The 15,654-nt window shown below is 39.6% G+C and overlaps 1 protein-coding gene across 1 annotated transcript in view; it reads right to left on the bottom strand.

The window, feature by feature from the left end:
* LOC124170576 (ephrin-B1-like) overlaps positions 1-15,654 on the bottom strand; it is a 338,306-nt gene that overhangs the window by 71,448 nt on the left and 251,204 nt on the right. The gene's annotated exons all lie outside the window — the stretch shown is intronic.

Raw genomic sequence — 15,654 nt, 5'->3', positions numbered from 1 at the left:
ACCCCTCAAATCGGCGTCGAGGAATCATGACGGCAACGCGGTGGAATGAAACGGAATACCCCCAGAGAGTAAGGAGACACGGCAGCAGGTTCGCTACTCGAAACTAATATTTATCCCTCTAGTTATTAAAATTTTGGCCGATACAGACATTTTTTGAGATTAAAAATAAAATTTACGTTACACGTATAGTGGATAATTCAATCCTTTTTTCACGTTTATGTCTTTCTTCCAGACTTTTGAGCCGAATAAAAGCTACTAAAGCATCATTTTCAGGTAAGTGACACAATTTGACTTCAACTACTGCATTTATTTTCTGATTACCCTAAAAAAGCATGCTTAGCAGCAAATGTTTTTCATTTTTCTGACGATACATATGGCATTAAGAACTTCATTTAGTTGGCCACATTATGAGGCATGATGAATTACATAGGATAGATTATAAGGGATGTATAAGAGAAGAAATGCGTTACTACGAAAAGGCTAGCGGATAGGAGAGCGGAATGGAGAGCTGCGTCGAACCAATCTTAGGACAGCTAACTTATGATGATGATCACTTTTTTTTAATCACAATGGCATTTACGCTGATACTGTAATCAACATATTTTCTATACTGACACCATGCTCGCCAAAAGATCCTACCTTGAGGTTCTGGTGAATTTAAAAAAATACAGAAATTTGAGTAGTATTTGTTTAAATGCTGGTCGTCATTCGATTAAAAGATATCATAAGAGTATATTTTGATATTTTAAGCAATGAAAATAACGCTTTTTGGTGCAGTCTCTTTAATTGAGATATTGAAAGCGTTGGTGGCTGACTAATGATGATGAGCAGTTATTCTCAAATCATAATGAAATTTACGTGGTAACTCTGATTAACATATTTCTTACCCTTACACCATTATCGCCAAAAGATCCTACCTTGAAGTTCTGGTGAATTTTAAAAAATACAGAAATTTGAGAAGTATTTTTCTGGTTGTCGTTCGATAAAAAGATATCATAGGAGTATATTTCGATATTTTAAGCAATGAAAATAACGCTTCTTGGTGCAGTCTCATTAATTGAGATATTGAAAGCGTTGGTGGCTGACTAATGATGATGAGCAGTTATTCTCAAATCACAATGAAATTAACGTGTTAACATTTTCTTATCCTTACACCATTGTCGCCAAAAGATCCTGCCTAGAAGTTCTGGTGAATTTAAAAAAAAATACAGAAATTTGTGAAGTATTTTTCTGGTCGTCGTTCGATAAAAAGATATCATACGAGTATATTTTGATATTTTAAGCAATGAAAATAACGCTTCTTGGTGCAGTCTCTTTAATTGAGATATTGAAAGCGATCGTGGCTGACTAATGATGATGAGCAGTTATTCTCAAATCACAATGAAATTAACGTGTTAACATTTTCTTATCCTTACACCATTGTCGCCAAAAGTTCCTGCCTAAAAGTTCTGGTGAATTTAAAAAAAAATACAGAAATTTGAGAAGTATTTTTCTGGTCGTCGTTCGATAAAAAGATATCATACGAGTATATTTTGATATTTTAAGCAATGAAAATAACGCTTCTTGGTGCAGTCTCTTTAATTGGGAGATGGAAATATGAACGGAGATGGCGAGATGCTAAGGAGAACGGTGCGAAGCGACACAGGGAGTCGGACTAATAACAACCTCTTGCATTAAACATACTTCCAGAAGGCCTAATGTCCCCGGAGTGGGTGTCTCCCCCCGTGCCATCAACGAGTCAAAGCGTGTTAACAAAATTGAGTCCCTTTCTCCCCCACGGGAGGCATCCAGAAGGAGGGAGGGGTTGACGGACAAGGGGAAATGAATAAATTTATGACTCCCCGCGTCCAGTGGTCCTCGCCCCTGTTTTTCATAAATTCTACCCCCCCCCCCCCCCCTCAACCCATTTCCTGAATCTGCGGCTTGTCCACGCCCGGAGAGCTTGCGGAAATAACAGCCGCGCCGAAATAATGCCGCTTTAAAGAGACCCGAGGATAAAAGCGTTCTTTCTGAGAGGTTGAAGGGAAAAATGTCTGATAGTTCGTGGAAAAGGAGACCCTTCTTTTGATTTCAAGAAAAAGCTGAGGAGTTGAATGTTGCAAAGGCGCAAAACAAACGATTCGTGAAGAAACGTCGCACATGAACACACGGGATCGTTTACTCTGACTCGTCATTACATTTTTATTAATGGTTCAATAGATGGATGGAAAAATAATTCTCGAATGGAGAGAAAAGCATTTTTCAACCAGATAGTGACTCGGGCATTAAAATGATAAGGTAATCGAGGGAGCCCGGTTTTCAAATGGGTGGAATGTATGTCTCCTAATTAAAATGTCCCGGCTTCATATTCGTGTGTAGTCTTATGACACATTAAAACAAAATTCTCCGCATCTTATGGCGAATCAGAGGAAGGACCTCGCTCCAACCCTGAATGAATGAGTGAAATACATACCGATGGCTTAGTTCGGGGTGAGCTCTACCCTCGCTAGGTTGCCTTCATGTTTTTGTAATGAGCGAGTAAAAATTGAGGTGACTGTTTTTTTTGGCGGCTAGGATGTTGACTTGTAATCTAGATTTATGAAAGACCCAATTTCAAATCCTAGCACTAGTGGAAGTTTAACTGATTGACCCTCGATCCCTGAATGGATGTAGTGAAGGGTAGATTTTTGCTATACAACCTAGAGCGTTGGGATGTAATGTACGTCATTGCCTCCTTGGATCCTTACTTGATAAGAGGGCTAGCATCAACACAGGATCTCTCTCCACCTTACTTCCCCTTTGGCAAAAATTAAACCGTCATATCTGCTACTAAGAACTAATATTCTCAGCAGCCTACGACTTTCCCAAGTACCATACTGTACCCAGGAATATTTCGATACGTATGACGCAGTTTGTGTCTTGCAGAATACTTTGTTGAAAGAATAAAGATAAGAGGTTGATTAATTATTTTATACTTTCACGGTGAATTGAATGTAAATATTTTCTCGTTTGGTGCTCTGTGAATACGTCAAAGTTTCAAAAAAGACTTCTTCTTCATCATCAGAACGTGTTCTACCTACCCTGTCACTGTGAATTCTGACGAAGCAGGGAGAACTAGGCCTGAAGATGTGAAACTATTCGTTTTTTGGAAGGTTGACGCCCTTTTAAAACAACATCCAGTGAAAAGTTCGAGAAAAACTCCTACCAATATGGATGACATTCCCAGATTGGGTACGTCAATGTAGGGAAAAGTGGCCAGGCAAAAAGTAGCTGTTAGCCAGTAGCCGTCAGAGATGTCTGGGCGAGAAGAATTCAGCAAGCAAGCGAAACGATAAACATCATCGGATGTACCCGGAGACTAGTTGGACATTGTGAGAACAAAAAAAAAGATGGGACGAAACTTATAAAAAAATCGGCTCGTGAGCATGGCGTGAATGCTAAAGTCGTTCATTTCAGCCCGTTTCCCTGGCAGCTGATAACACACGAATTAAAGCCGTAATCACCTCTCTTCTCTCAAGCGTGTCAAAAGAGCTTACGCATCTGCACAGACTGTAATGACTCAGTTTCCTCCCGGAATTATCGCCGCAGAAATTTTTCACCACCCATTATGAGTGAGCAGTCGCTCTAGGCGTCAGTTTTATCAATTAATTTCTCGAGTGGAAATGCTAGATATTTGCGTCGGAGCTCGGTGATCTGCACGGTGATTATGCACAGTCCGTCCTTACGGTTTCCCTTCGGTAATCCAGCGCCTTTGCCGTGCACGGCATCTCTTAACAATAACGCGACACTTATTTTTTGAACTCCCAGTCTGTATCCGTGGGAACAGCCACACTCACCGTTCGTTTGTGTGACGGATGGTGAAAAGCTGTTCTAATTACCGCGCTGCCGATACGTAGGATATTACTTCTGCGACTAATTTTTCTCTTGCATTTTCTGCCAGTCGACCACTTTTAGGTGAACTTTGTATGCTTGATGACATTGTATTACCTTCACTAATTTTCATAATCTCTGTGACTCCAAACCTCACACACTAGCTTTAAGCTTGGAATCGGGATTTTGAAGAATAATAAAAACCCAAACCTCCGAGTAATGAAGGGGCTACTCAAATCTTACTCACTCAGCCACTCGAAATGTACCTAATTGAACTAGAAACTCTTCATAAAAGTCTTCCCTTGCTTATATTCTCCGATAGCCAGATATTCTCTCGTAGTTGACGTTTATCAAAGATTTTCCTCTCCGTGAAATATTTTACAAATAACCAGAGGAAAGTAAGCAAATGAACGGTAAACTGAATTTTTAATCTCGTGGTAAACTTTCAGGGGGAAACATGAGAAAAGAATAAAACAGTGTCACGGCATAGGTATCACTATAATCACCAGATCGTTGATAATGATTAAAGTCTGCTTACCATATTGATAGAGATACTAGAAAAAAGTCAGACTATCGTGTGTTTTCGTGCAATTTGCTAAAGCGGTGGTAAGAGTGATTGGAACTCTGTAACATAAAAATAGATGCGAAAATTCACTAATTACGTACAGGACACTCAACTATGTTATACTTGAATGTCCTGATATTGTTCCCATCATCAAACTAAGAGTAACTCCCCGCAACACACGTTCGAACTCCCTACTTCACACCTCCACATTTCCCAGGCTATCATTAATTAATCGTTCCCAATTCTACCGACTTTCCGTTCTTATAAATTCTCTCCCAACAGGTACTGATCCCTTTTTCTTACCAAGTAAATTTTTTACTGACCTGGCGTCATCTCATTTCATGAAAAATGATCATCTAACTTGCTAAATACTGAGGATATGGTCACCGTAATCGTTTGTAATTTTTTTTCGTTTGTATACAGTTTGCTTCGTAATTGCAGTTCTTTTCTTTGTTTCATTATATATTTATAAGTGCACTTAAAATCGGCACCCTTGTTGTGCGTGTACCGTTTTATTTAAAATATAAAATAACACTCAATCTAATGCTAAACGCGTTGTAAGTGAAACTTCAATCTCGCTAGCCAGCAAGTCTTCACACAAGACCGTGAAAATCAAGGAAAAGTCTGGTGCAAACGATTTTAACGTACGCAAATCCATTCATCACCGCGTACTATCACTCTTTTGCATTATTAAGCGTACTTAGACGGCGCTTGGGCCATAAATTTACCCGACAGAATTCGTGAAATTAAAATTTAGACGTGACGATGATCAAGTACCCAGCATTTAGATGAACTTGCAAAGCCTTTTAGGGCGGTGATGCAGCCCATTCAATCCCAGCGGGAGATGAGAAGGACAAAATAATGCCCGTAACCCTAGGGATCTCGACCGGGGCTGTTATGAGCCAACCCTGCTCCCTACAGGGTTTACCTGGAGGACCCTGGCATACCGCCACATCGAAGTTTCCACGGGCAGAGTGAAAAAAAGACTACTGCTCATATAAATAACCCAACACTGACCACATATATCGGTAAGAAGAAGACACACACAAAATCGTCTTCACAAATTTTTATACAGCAAAAATTAAATCTTTTATATGAGATACGGAGGAGACAGAAGGTATGGATGGAGAGAGTACTTAGCGGGGAGGGGATGTTCAAAAGTGTTAGAGGGTAGAATGTTAGGTAAACGAGAGAGATGACGGTGAACACAGATAATTATCCATCACAATCTATATACCAAAAGTTAATTATAAGGTTAAGAATACGACATAGTAAGAAAGAATTGGATTTTTAGATAGAGTGAAAGGGAGTAGGCCTTATCGTGAATTGAAGAGGGGAGTGCTTAAAGGCATGCGTGGCTCCCACAATGCTTTTTAACTACACAATGGAAACCTACTTAAATCGGTAGAATACTTTAATTATAATAAACAATAATAAAAATAAAAGCATGGGGAAAATCATCCAAGCAGAAAATCAATGTAAATAAGACTGGTTAGTGAGTTCAACGAAACGATACCAGTATCTACAGTGCGCTTAATGTGACGGATAATAATAACAAACCGGCCTAAGCCTTGTTTCCCTCATTTCCCAAATATAGCAAATAGTATAGTTTAAATATAGTTTGAATACAGTTAATAACAAGACACAAATAAAGTCATCTTCACAAATTTCCTCACATATCGATATTCACAAAAAAAGAGAAAATAATTTGTCCGTAAACAACGCCCAAGTCCATTGTACAAAAAGAAAATACGTTTCAGCGAGCATAATAAAAAATAATTATTTCCTTCCCTGTCCACTCCTCTTAAATACGTACGGAACGAAATGCTGGTGGTAAGAATTACCGTGGAAGACTTACCGGGCATGTATTTACAGACCGCAAATTATGGGGAATGTTAAGGGAAAGATTTATGAGGAAATAAAGCGCATGGGTCGAAAGAGGCTGCATTGGAGAGATGCAGAAAACCCATCTTGGGCTAGGAGACGGCTGGCGGAGAGCATAAAAACGAAAATATTCTGACCAAGAATACCAAACAAAAAAGGACATAAATCATACATTGATAGGCTGCAGCCACCTCGACGTACGAATACAAGAACGGGTGAGGTCTTGAGGAAAATAGCATAAGGAAATCGCCTATGGCTAAGCATCTCTGGTCAAGGTCAAAGTTCGAGACACAGGGTCAGGTCTCTGCTCATGTTACCGAGTAATCTTTCAAAAAAACATTTACGAATTTATAAAGCAATAGATTATGCAATTCCAAACCTAATGACAGTCAACACAGATAATAATCCATCAAAATCTTTATATCAGTGTTTATTTTAAGGTAAAGAATACGACTTAACGCAGGAATAGAGAATTTAATGTAGTTTAAACGAAGTGGGAGAGTGGTAGCCCATCGGGTAGAATGCTTAGATGCTGACCAATGAGTACAGAGTTCAAATCCCGGGTGAAGAGTTCGTACACCCTCTAGAAAAATCCTAGAAGTGCGAGGTGGGCCAGGGAATGAAGCTGGTCCTCCTACCCTAAAAGTGTGGTAATTACACGCCTGTGACTTAATCTGGGGTGAGCTCCAACCTCACCTATCCAAACCAACCTGACTAATAAACTAATCCAATACTAAAAAAATATACTAAATGCCAAATAACCACAGGGAAATGACACGAAATAAATCACAGGATCCGTAAATACTGGTATGCCACAAAGTTGTATAACGGTAAGAAGGCGCACACAAAATCACCTTCACAAATTTCATACAGTTAAATATTAAGCATGGGAAAAAATCTTCCAAACAGAAATCAATGCAAATTAGACTGGTTAATAAATTCAATGAAACGATGCCAGTATATCCAGTGCGGTTTATATGATGGATATTAATTATGAACTACCCTAAGCCATATATTCTTCATTTAAGAGGTACATCAAAATTAATTTCAACAAGCACTAGTTAATAGCCCAGTTTGAAAATGCGCAAGAATTTCATCAAGTCCTTTATGTCAATATTGGAAGATTCTCTGCTATACGTGAATTAATTGATGAAACCACGTCAATGCAAATTAATCATGATCCCGGTGAGTAACGCATCGTGCATCAAGAAAACGAACGATCATAGCAGCATCGGAATGTAAAGGCATTGTCGCACGGTTACTCTAAATGCTTCCATCTATATCCTTATTCACTGCGCGAAACCAGGGCAAAATTGAAATAAATACCATTTTGTAGGGAAGCAAAAACATTAAGGGTGATCAACGATTCTTCCCTTCAAATTAATTTCCTCAACTGCCTTATAAAGTGGAAAAGGAATGTTCTCAGACCTATATCTCCATTTCCTCCTACAACTCTTCATTAAATAAACTAAGGATTCCATTAATTGGCGGAGTTTTCCCTCCTAGAGATGCACTACAGAAATTCGCAGCGATAAGCTCGATCCCATCTTTCCTTGCTCAAAATACTATAATTTATTACCCGAAGGACACTACTCTTCTTAATAAAATACGCAGTGGTAGGATTAAGTAATAAGGGAACATTGTACATTGAGGCTATTCTATACCTTGCGTGCAACCGTATTTTAGTGACAATACTGCGACTACTGTTTAGTCCCCGAAATACTCGGCTGAAATTCTGTAAATGTGAGCAATACAACCGGGTAAATTTAAATATTCCATTAAAAAATTCCATCGTTTGAAATCTTTTTCCCTCCAATGCCATTATCGAGGCAAAATAAGTCCCTGCTAACTTCCTCCGTAGAGAAACCTAAAAAATTCCTGGGCTAATTAGACTATCATACTCATTTTACTAATGGTGCATGGCTCGAATGTAATTTTTAGGCCTTGGCCATCCCGCGGCGTACTAGTTGTAAAATATTACATTCACATCAACTCTTCCGACAATTTAAATCCCCGAGCATTCACCAACAAGACAGGCAGCTATAAATCCATTCTTCGTAACAGCAACGGAAAATAATAGGAAATAAAAAATATGGTAGCTACCCCCTAAAGAGTATAGCCCTATAACATGAAATGCTTGATTACTTTTTAATCCCAGGATATAACATTACTTTCTCAGTCATGCCGTGACTTTTTCCAGTTGAATTCTTAATTAGGATATTTGTCTTGTACGTCACGCTAAATATAATTACGGTTAATGCAAGACAGAACTACATGAAAGAGAAGCAGGATTATCACTTACTATTACATACATGTATTTTTAAATGAACAAACACCTGGAGACGAAAGAAAAAGGTTTTTGAAACTATAAATAACATAAAGCGATTAGGTGTTTACTTGTATTTGCCGATACAAGGGAATTTACGTAGCAGGATCTGATATCATTAATTATAATTAATGTACTCAATTGCACGTTCAACCGTACCCAGGATTTTTATCTACCGTAGATTATATCCAGTACCTGTCGATACGATCAAAATATAATGCGTCCTACTCCGATTAACAAAAGATACTTACACAATGATTGCCCCTATTTGTAACACATAACGATGCTCAAGCTACTATGAATGCATAAACAATGGCTAAGCAGGGGATAATCGCGGCTTAAGGAGCCACGGATTCCCCATAATTTTCCCCTTTATGGCCACAAACATACACGGAATGAACGAGAGCGGAACGGTGACACTGCGTTGCGCAACGCTCCAAAATGGACGAATACAATTCGCCGCCGCCGACGTGAAAGTTATCCTTTGTGCGGACCGTGCCAGGAGTAAGACGTGCCAAAGGTAACCACGAAGCCGGTGAGGGAACACCACGTCTCGATAAGTGTAGAGGAGCCCTTCGAGCAGACCATCTTCCCGGAACATTAGGGAAAACTGGTAAAAAACTTGGGAATCATTAGCTACCAGGAAAAACTGGAAATTTAATTGAATGGATCGGAAATTTTCTGGCTTCGTTGTTTTCCAGCCTTGAAATTCTATCATCTATAATGCAAACTGTTTGACATCCACGAAATTGACTTACAAACTGCAGCGACCCTTAAATTTTGCTGCATACTTTCCATACTGTTGAACACCCTGCTTTTATCCTCTCCAACTTATTAAATAAAAATCCATATCTTTTTTATGATAAAATATAAACAACAAATGGTAATTTTCACCCTTTAAGATATAGCTACACTGCCGACCATGGTTTCGACATTCTGTTATGTCATTTTCAATGTGATCACGAAGAGTGTCGATACCATGGTCGGTAGGGTAGTTATATATAGGTAGGTAGTAGGTAGTTATGTATTAAATTGTGGAAATTACCATTTGCTGTTTATGGATATATCGCATTTCCACCACGCCAAGCCTAAAACGATTTCATAAGAATACAGTTTTCTTCTAATAAATATCACGCTTAATCTATTCATATCAAATCCACCATTAGGTTAGTGATGCTATATCTTCAATCACTATATGTTTCGGGAATCCCATGGTAACTCTCTTCATGTCATGCCCCATGTTTCAAATCTCATTGCAAAATATAGCGGAAAAAATGAAAAGGTACCCGGGAAACCGGGAATAACTCAGGATTTTTCTCTCTGTTGCAGCCCAAGAGCGACTCACATTCATTCCAGCGGCTAATTTCATTTTCGCAACCAGGTTGGATGAGTCAGAGGCGGATTCAAAACCTAATAACCTGGGACTGTCTCGACCTGGAATTTATGCCCGTCAGACATGGGATTAATTTGAAAAGAAGGAGGTGTGGGGAACCATTATTATTCTCCCTTTAATGACATCTCTGATCGAAAACCGAAATAATCAATAAATATATCCGAAAACCTAACTGGCCTCAATATATGACACAAGCATTCAGCCCCCCAGGCTGTAACATGACGATGGAAGGCCCATGTTGCCACACCCCATACGATCGAAGTTTCCAATCATAACATGTTATTTTAATGTCACCGAGGTTATTTGGCTGTAAAGAACTCGTGTATTTATATGCCAATTCACCTCGGTAAATCGGAGCAGAGAGCTTGATTATTACGAAACATATTTTCCAACCTAACTTCACAGAAGCGAGATGCTTGGTATAGGAATGAGATATTCCGATGTTTTTCAAAGCATAAATCAGCAATGAGTATAGGTAAGGAGATATACTTATTACGATTGGTCTTAAAAAGTTTTGAAATAGTAGAATCGACTTGATTGGTGGATCTTTCACTAGATTTATCAACGTCCGAAAATAGTTAAGCGTCGCATCACCATCACCCGTCGACCGACTAAGTACACCAAAGACAGTAAAACCGGCCGTATCATGTGAATAAATTCTACAGCAAATTTTGAAGAAGTATAAAAGGCATTTTTTCAGACACGAAAATTTTCAAGGATTTCCGAAAAATAATACCCAATTTAATCGTACATCGTCTTCAATATCTATTTAACATGACGCTAACTAAGATTTTGTAGACAGAGATATACTGCCACATAGGCGCGGATGAGTTTTGGATAGAGCAAAGTAATTCAAGTGTAATTTCAGGCTTGATAATCATATGCGATACGATAGCAATACAGTCCCAATTGAGTGCACTTATAAACTACTCATCCTGACTGCTTTCACCGCCAGTTTAGCATTCACCACGCCAGTAGGATCATGGGAAGTGTACTCACCTGTAACGAGAAAAGAAAAAAGAAACATTAGATTGATTTCAAAAACATTGTGCATTTTAACGACAATACTACAGTTAGAGAAAACGAACAACCAATTTAGAACAATTGAAATAGATTGATGCATTTCCGTGCAGTTTCTTGAGTGGAGCAAAATTTTCTCACGACGATGTCGAAAGTAACAGAAAAATAACCTCTCCATCGGCAGAATGGAAAGGATATTCTAACAGATTTCCCATTCAATGAACTATCATTAAGAGCTAGTTAATTTTTTTAAACAAGAAATCGATTTCGAATCTCGGCTGAGTAATCACACTTTGAATCCCCGATTTCTTACAGACATATCACAAAGAAAAGTGGTAGGCCTCCACATCACGTATGCCATTAACGACGTAGCTCCTTATTCCTCGATTTCCTGCTTAAAAGCACCAAGAAGACGGAGACAAACAATGGAAATGGAAGTTCGAACTGGAAAAACATCGCAGAAAATTTCAATCGGGACACATAGGCGACAAGCACTTCAAGAAAAACTCAATTGCTGGCAACAATACCCATTCAAATACAATTTCTACACTGTTTGAAGAACTGTCGATGACCCAAATCTACTGTAAAGAGAGCCCGTTAGCCCTTGGAAAGATGGAAAAAAACTTTTCAAATATTTTATAGGATACTAGGCAACGTTCAGCGAGGGGAATACAAAGATTTTCACGAAGTAAAACTAATTTCAAAAAAAGGATAAGAGGTAAAAACCACTTCACAGAAAGCGGTTGCACTCAAGGTGTGAAATCAAGTGCTCAAGACTAAAACATTGGAAGCCTTTGACTGCTCTTTAGTTGGTAGTTACTGGCACTTAAACAAGCACATTGCAGCGCCATACGCCAGGGTAATAATACTCTCAATTTCCCACAAAGCTGAAAATCGTCATTTTTTCTTTTCTTCGCTCGTAGAGAGTCACAGAAAATTACCATCATTATCTAAATGCATTAGGCTGCAAATGCATGTGGAGAGCGCGCATATATTTCAAGATAGCCTCAATTCTACCTTGCGGAGTAAATTCATTTGTCAGGCTTCTATTACGGGCGATACATTGACGATGAAAGTAAAGAAAAATCATGCATGAATTCAAAACCTGTGATTTTTATAAAACTTAACGATGGCCAGGCAGATTAATCACTAAATGGTGCATCTAATTGTGGGGAGATTTACTGATATGGCTACGGCACATTTGTCTATCCGATCACTATTATTTATGGCACAATATCTCAATAATGACTAAAGACGGCATTGATGGAAACAGTTCGGGATTCGTCCCCTGATATTATGATTACAATTTTCCTACTTTCACTCGCTTTCATTTAACGATGCAAAGTCCAGCCCAAGAAAATAAATATTGATTATTTTCAATTTTCACGGGAGATATAAGTAAAAAATTTAACCTTTCTATTTGCTTGCAAGAATGGTTATCTTTTGAAAAGAGCCATTCACTATTTTACGTTTTGGAGCAAAGGAGAAATACTTATCTATCAGCGCCATGATAAAAATTACACTGCGGTAAAATAGGAAAAAAAAGCGTTTACAAATATTTTGATCCGCGTAGCCTCACTTCGAATACGTCGTACAAACTCATCCCGCATCAACGAGGCAAATCGGGAACTTATTGTGGGCACTCATGAACCCTTGAAGGCATTAGCTCTGGGTGAGAGATCACGATTATCTACGACTGCAAATCAGTGGCCAGTGACAAAAACTGCAGGACCACCACCGGCCTGCCGAAGCGAAACCAGATTGTTTTGGCTTTGGGGGAGGGAGGTCATCTCCACGGGTCCATCCACACCCCACTGGCGATCCAAAAAGTCTGCGGGAGATGAGGCAAAACGACTCCCACACCATTTCCTCCACGGAGGAGAGAAGGAGAGGAGAATTTTTGTGCATCGCGCAGGACTTTTCCCAACAAAACGTTTCAACCAACATTTCTTATCCCAATTTCGCAACGACGTGTCACTTTTGACAGCCTGGAAAACCTCTCCTACTTTATCTACCAAACGGAGCACGAGTAAGTGGGAGGTGGGGGGATACCGGGTGGGAGGAATGGGGGGTGAGGGGAGAAAGGGAAAGGTTAGGGGGGAGTGGGTGGGGGACTCGAGAACGTGACGCTCGGTTGCAGGCAGTGGGTGAAAGCCAGAGCGCATGCCGAAGAGACATTTTCGCTCCGGCCGTAAACACAAAAGGGATCCCTCGCTCTACGGCTCATCTTTTTCCGGCTCCGGGACGCACAGCAGGAGGAGAGGCCTTTCCCGCAGGGATGTGCGGTTTTATATTTATATATATCGATGCACCTTGGCTATTTTCTTCGATGATATCGGGAAGTAGGCAGGATATCGAAAGAATTATTTTAGTAGGGTGTCTTCATGGGATTTTCCGGACGGCATCGTACGGAAACTACAATGGCTACGGTAAAGTAACTGATAAATATTTCCAACACAATTTATTTTTACCTGAGCATTGCATTCCCATGAAGCGAACGTATTTTCATTGTATCACGCACAAATACCGACCGAATTTATTTCTAGGATTTTCCTTTACATTGCGAAAATGTTATTTTGCTTCCGGAAAATGGAAGATTATGTTACAAAGACGATTCAATCCGTAGAGACTGAATTAAAATCAGAATTTTATGCTACGGTGTATAACTATTAAAAAATTTCTGGAGTAACATGCATAATTATTTTCGTAAATTTTTTGGCGAATAGAATTACTATAAAGACCCACAATATCATTATCACATCAACAACACCTTCCAATATTTTCTCACCTGCTGCTCATTATCGGGTTAAGAAAACATGTGAATGGTAAAAGAACTCAATCCCTAGTAAAAAATCATAATATTACTAAAAAAAATACTAATTAACCACTCCTGAAATAACGATTTTTATAAACCTATATTCCGACAAAAATACCAAAAATTACTCTGCATTTTTATTTATTTCCAACTCGCCTGTAAAAAGCACATAGAGGCCTTCTTAACGGAGGATTAACAAAGTACGACACAAACATCCATGCCCTAAATATGGACCACCTACCCAGGCAGGATTCGAAACCGCGACCTGCGGTTTGGCAGGCGAGGAATTTACCCCACCGCCACCGAGGCAGGCAATCTAGAATTCTATTTGGCTCCAGAACGGCAATCTAGGGGCAGAATATCAATCATTAATGTTCCGAGTGATGTAATCATTTTGTCTCGGAGTCTTCCGTGGCGTACAGAATTTATGGATTTCCCCATTTTCCGGGTTATCGCCGCGTTTCGTGGTCAGAGGTGACGACAGTTTCGCCAGGATTCCACCCGGCGCCTTCAGGTTGAAGTGGTTATTTTCGGAGAAATGGAGAAATCCACAAAAAAAATGTAATCATTTTCATTAGTTGAAGTATTATGACCACGCTGAAACGCATGCATATTGAAAAAAGTACGCCAATTAATATCGGACGACGATATGTCGGTATATCGTCGCATCGATGCTTGCTGTGGCTCGGACGAGCCGTCACCGTTTCCCTTTGACTCGTCGACCGTCGCTGGGAGGAAAGGCGACAGCCCCCGTGTCAACCGCCTTATTTGCTCCAACCGCGGATCCCGTCGAATCAACTGTTTCTTGAAAAAGGCCGACAGAGCGCGCCGTTTGCCAAGCGCAAACCATCCCGAGGGAAGAGCCCGGCTTCCCCGCCTTTGCGAAACGCTTTGAAAGAAGCCATTCGAGAGTAATTTCGCACACTCTTCCGAGCCCGGGATGGCTTTATCCCTCCGCTGATTCACGACACGTAGACGCGAACGCACTCATTACAAGCGTGGGATGCGTGCAAAATTTACGTCATGTACACGAAGCGCGGATTAATACTTACGCTCAAAATGCGGCGACAAAAAATTAGAAAATATTATTACTAAAATACATGGTTTTTCAAAGATAAAAAAGAAGAATAATGAGCGGTGGGTTAAGCTGGTTTGATGCAATTAATGCCGACAAAAATATTAAAATCCTGAAAAAATTAAATCTGCGTCAAATTATGAAGTCCAAACAGAATCTTCTCAACCTTTGCACAGCATTTTGTTACATCTAATAAAAAGGAAAATAGCAGCCTCTTCATCACGTAATTGACGACCTTGTTGTTTCAGAAGTTGCGGGATGTATCGACACATAACAGTTATGAATTAATATATTATAGGGTTTTGTAGGGTTTGCTCGAAAAGTTTTTACCAAATCAGCATGTAAATCAACAGCATTTCGTCGGAATGCCCACGGATACGTTGAAGTAAACCTATATTTAGTTTTTGATTATTATTATAACAATCCGAAACGAAAAAGAGGCGATTTCACAGGAACAAGGATGTCGACGCAACCTTAAAAATAAGCCATAACTTACCACCTAGCCGGCTGCGGTACTCAGCCTGGCAGTGCTGACATTACAATGCGAGAGTTTACGGGTGCAATTCCCGATTTGGTCATGATTCCAGCTCCTGACCGAGGATTAAGGCTTGGACATATATGGAGCGATATAATTCTGGCTATGGCTCTTCTAAATAGCAAGCCGACTGCTACTATATCTTGACAGCAAAATCAAAAGTGCACTTAGCTGCATAACACATATGGGAAA

Source organism: Ischnura elegans, chromosome X (genome assembly GCF_921293095.1).
Source record: "Ischnura elegans chromosome X, ioIscEleg1.1, whole genome shotgun sequence".
Taxonomy (NCBI): domain Eukaryota; kingdom Metazoa; phylum Arthropoda; class Insecta; order Odonata; family Coenagrionidae; genus Ischnura; species Ischnura elegans.
Note: the sequence above shows the minus strand (reverse complement) of the source record. Positions and strands in the feature narration are given on the sequence as shown.